Source organism: Solanum lycopersicum, chromosome 9 (assembly GCF_036512215.1).
Source record: "Solanum lycopersicum chromosome 9, SLM_r2.1".
NCBI lineage: Eukaryota > Viridiplantae > Streptophyta > Magnoliopsida > Solanales > Solanaceae > Solanum > Solanum lycopersicum.
In genome coordinates, this window is record NC_090808.1 from 7,864,044 (window position 1) to 7,869,247 (window position 5,204).

Genomic DNA, 5,204 nt, shown 5'->3' on the forward strand with positions numbered 1-5,204 from the left:
AGTGAAAAAGAATTCTTTTGAGACAAATTGACACAAATAAAGTAATTTCCATCTGAATATAATCAAGAAAATAATTTTGTCATTGAAGCATGCTCTAACGTAATTCATAGATCGTCTTTGCATTCATGTAACACCGATAAATGAGAATACCTGGAGATCTATAATAGTAAAAGAAACAGAAAATTCATATCATGATGCAGCCAACTATCTATTTTATTGTAAATTTTTCATCATGTAAACAATACCAAATGAGACATTTTCAATACAACTCTATGGAAATTCTCTCAACGTCAATCCTTGCCACTTGAACCACCATCTTCATGATCATGTGTTGAGTGCACTACATACACATGTTCCATCAACACAAATACATTTTGGGAACATATCTTCATGACTCATACAATCTTCTGATGTGTTACATTTTCTTAAGCATGTCGCTTCATCTAAAAAGTTACGAAACAATCGTTAGTGTTTTATATTATATATCGACAAAGTAAAGGACTACAAAATCAATTGATCTGAAGGAAAAATAATAAAAAGGAAAACAAAATAGACTAACCACAAGAAAAAAACAAGAAAGCAACTACAAAAAGAGCCATAATCTAAGTTTTATTCATCTTTATGTAAAATAATATAACCTTTAAGAATTTGAGAATATTTTTTAGTTTTGATTATATACAACCTTATACAGTATTTAGCATTGAGAACTTGCCAGAGAAAAAGTTTACAATAGTCTTATTTTAAACTTTGAGTGATTGCTCTTTAATACATTTCTAAATTTGTTTAATTGGTCAACAAAATTTTGTACATAGTCAAAGAAATATCAAAAATTTTAATTACTAACCATAAAGGATAAAACTAAAAATGTTTTTAACGAATATGATATTCATTTAATTTGCTCTCCCTTAGTATATGGGGTAAAAATTAAAATAATTTCGTTAAAAATAAATAACACTAGATGCACATTTAAGGCTATATATATCAAGTTATAAATATATTTTTAAAAAAGTCTTACTTATAGAATATTATTTTGGAGTTATAGCATACCAATTAAAATTAAATTTAATTAAAAAATAATTATAATCTAATATAAATACTAATTAATCTTTTTAAATTTTTAATTTTATTATTACAGTTACCTTTTTAAAAACCACCTCTTTAAATTTTTAGTTTATTAATTATATAGTTCTAGAGTTACATTTTTAAAACTAAATATTCACTTTACATATTTTTAGGAATTTAGATTTATCATGTTCCTTATTTACCGTTACCCAATCACAGCTCACCCCATCACAAGTCAATCGGAGGCTACACGCAAATCTATAAAAATAGAACTTAGATGGGTTTGTCTTGAGAAGGTAGCATAACTACATGAGAATATAATTAAAAATATCCCCTCTGTACAATCATTCCGAAATGGAGAAAAGACTAATACTTTACTGAAAGATGTATTGTAAATGTACAATTGCTATTGCTATTGCTCCAAATAAACACTACAAAAAAACACTTGAATTGTAGGGGTTAAAAATATATTGCGGGGGTCAGTAACCCCCACAACTAAGTATTACGGCAGTTGGAGAAACCCCTACAGTTAGATGTGTCACAATTAAGTTCCGGGGGTTTTTCTCCAACCCCTAATACCATTAGCCGGGGTTCATTAGTGGGGGTTTTGAACCCCTACATTTTAAATTCTAGGATTCAAAACCCCAACAATTTTGAATTCTAGGAGTCAAAACCCCCGCAATTTATGAACTTTACATTAAACTTAACAGGAGCTGAAACTCCTGCCATTTATGAAATGTATCTTTTTATAGAATTTTGCTAAAAAATTCAATTTTAAATATTACTAATTAATTAATCAATATGTACATCATAATAATCAAACCTAAAAGGACATATTAGTATTAAAAATAACACAATATTTCAATACAAAAATATATCATAAAGTGTATTATAATTTTACAAAGTAAATTGAAATGTCATTCACTTCAACCACTACGATTTACAAGAAACTTCAAATCTTGCTTAAACTTCAAATCACTACAAAAACTTGCTTAAACTTCAAATCACTAGCATCCAAACTCAAGATAGGATCTGCAACGTTATCATGAAACTTTAGCGGGTTTCATCATGGTATCACCTGGCTGCAAAGTGAAATACACAATAAGTAACTTCCATCCAAACTCAAAACATGGATGAATATAGCATACTTGATGAGTTTAGTACTACCCAGCTAGTCAAGTTAGATGGTAGAATAAGACAAGTTAGTTGACAAGAATATATTACAACAATAACAACATAATACACAGTGAAATTTCACAAGCGTTTTTGGGGAAGGTAGAATATACGCACAAGTAATGAATTATCCCCACTTACACATGTCAGAGAGCAAAAGGAAAACAATTACGATTGTTTATGTCCAGCCAAATAATACAACTTACAGGGTTAATACATCATTAGCTACCTTTTGGTGCAACTCAAACCAATTGGGTCTGCGATGGCCACAGGCCACTACTCCCCTGTACTAATTTTAGTTTCTAATGAAATGCTTCATCTTTCTTTACCAAAAAAAAAAATAACAACAAATGGACATTTAACTTTCATTCCATCTTCACTAACTATCTAAAGGACAAAATCAAATAAATAATAAATACAATAAACTCATAAGATTTGTAGAGCGCAGCAGAACGAGTTGTGCATGACTGCTTATAAGAACTTTTATCTTCTTCAATAATGCAACCATAAATATTGACACTATAGCAAGAAAATATTGACACTAAAGCAAGAAAATATTCACAAATATTTCCATCTTTAAGAAACTGAAGTTCTCCAAGGTGTACATTCTCTTACCCAATGGCAGTGTGTGTATTCTATAAAGGAATTTTGCGCACTCCATGTCTATTTTAGCTGAATTATGTCGACAAGAATGTCACTGTTAACTCATGCAGTAACAGAAACTGTTAATCCTCCGGCTAATAATAAGTTTTCACTATCAACTTCAAAGTAAGAAGACATTAAGATTAATGTCAGAAAGTAGTCGAAATCACAAGCTAAAGACAATAGTTATTACATCTACAAGTTATACTGCATTGTACAACTCACTCTCATGGAATGCAGATTATTTGAATTTTGCTCCATGGCCTATAAAGAAATATTCTTCGTGCTAAGTAAAAAATGACAAACTCATTGCACCCGTGCTCAGCACATGCATATTCCCCGATATGTTGTTGGTCTTTTTAAACAATGGTGCAGCAAAAGAAGGCTCTTATTGAATTTATTAAGTATAGAAGAGCTTTAAATAGTCAACTTGATAACATAACCAAATGATAAGGCGTTAAAAAACAAGAAGAGTGAACTCACTGGTAAGTGGTAACAGGAAGTGAAGTCTAGTCTTGACGCTATCAGATTCTCGTACTCAAACTCAGTTACAAGCTAAATTGCAGCAGTAAGCTAACAGTAGAGCTTGTAGAAATGGTATACTCCACTTGCCATTGAAGCTGCATTATCCCAAATGAAAGCTTGTAACTACATGAGAAAAGAAAAAAGTAGTCTTAAAAAATAAGGAAAATTGTTACTGCAACATTTATCATACTAATTATATCTGTCAGAAAGAGTGAAAACAACAAAATTCTTATGTTCGATCACAATGAAGAAGTACCATTAATTCTGTTTGAGAGTCGAAATTCACGTACATTAATATGATTTTAATTAATATTAATAGTTCTTTTCCTTCCCATAATCCCTTTAGATAAAACTAAACATAGTTTATTTCCATATCTAACTCAACAAACAATGTAAACATATCAACAGTTGAATATTATCGAAACAATGAAAACTTCATCATACAACTTTATCACTTCTTACACAGAGAACTATGAACATATCGTCGTACTTGTCAATCCTTAGTGTTTTTTTTAGATTTTGCTTGACTTGTGATTACTACCTGCATTGTCAACATGCTTTGAACTAATTCTATACACGACTAAAATTACTATCTTAATACAATAGAAGTTATATAACTAATTTAGGTATGCTAATGTTTTCACTTTTCTCCAGTGAGATTATTCTTTAACCTTTTAGGATATCAACTATTGTTATGAATTGAATGTATTCATCAATTTGAAATTCCAAAAAAGCATAAACTAAACTAGAATCAAGCGATCAAGCATAACTTGAAATACATGAGATCACATTGCTACTAGAGTAAAATTAGGGCAACTCACTTTATGACTTAACTTTCAAGAATTCTAAACATCGAACCCCAAAAATTTGGACGATTTGAAAAGCAAATTAAAATTTCGAAAGCAAATTCAAACGATGAGGGGGAAAATACCTTAGATTCAGCGATTAACAGCACCAAAAAAATCAAAATTAGCAATTTTTGCTTATAACCAAACTTGAAAAAAATCAGCTTCTTCAACCATTGATTATTCTTATCTACTAAACAAAAGTTGCAAAACTCAGCAATCAACCAACAATTTTCTGGTAAGAACTAATACATGTTGAATAAATTTGAAATTGAAAGAAATTTGAGAGCGAGAGAAGAGTGAGCGACCGGTGAGAGGATGAGAAAAGACTAGATTTTTCTCCTGAGTCTAAAACGGTTCTGCGATTTTTTGGGGAAAAAATGAAACTAGAGCTAAAAGGAAACAAGATTGAACTTTAAGCATTATCTTAAGGAATAAATATCTAGGGGTTATAACCCTCAATGTACTGAAGAAATAAAAGGGGTTGAGATAACCCCCACAATTAATATATTTTTACGGAGGTTATTGCAACCCCCTTAATTAAACCTCCGCAAAATTAGCTTTTTCTTGTAGTGAAAAGATATCAGAAAGGCAGAGATAATGATTGTAATATATGCTCCAATTTATACTTTTTTTACAATACATGTATGAATATGTATTTTCAATTGTTGATTATTTTATTTTCAAGATACTTTCAATATACATAGTTGGGATAATGCACAAGTACCCCCTCGACCTATGCTCGAAACTTCAAAGACACATTTATCCTATTCTAAGGTCCTATTACCCCCTTGAACTAATTTTATTAATAATTTTCTACCCCTTTTTGGCCTACGTGGCACTATATTGTGGGTCCAACGCTGATTGACTTTTTTTTTCAAACTAGTGCGACGTAGACCGAAAAGGGGTAGAAAATTACTTATAAAATCAATTGAGGGGGGGTAATAGGACCTTAGT

The 5,204-nt window shown here is 30.6% G+C and overlaps 1 long non-coding RNA gene across 1 annotated transcript; it reads right to left on the minus strand.

Annotated features, from left to right (window-relative positions):
- Nucleotides 1-1,879: 1,879 nt before the first annotated feature.
- LOC101244109 (uncharacterized) lies at nucleotides 1,880-4,840 on the minus strand. The gene is made up of 3 exons (XR_183068.5): nucleotides 4,334-4,840; nucleotides 3,361-3,525; nucleotides 1,880-2,144 (listed from the first exon to the last, which is right to left on the minus strand). It is a non-coding gene; the product is annotated as an uncharacterized lncRNA (long non-coding RNA).
- Nucleotides 4,841-5,204: the final 364 nt, after the last annotated feature.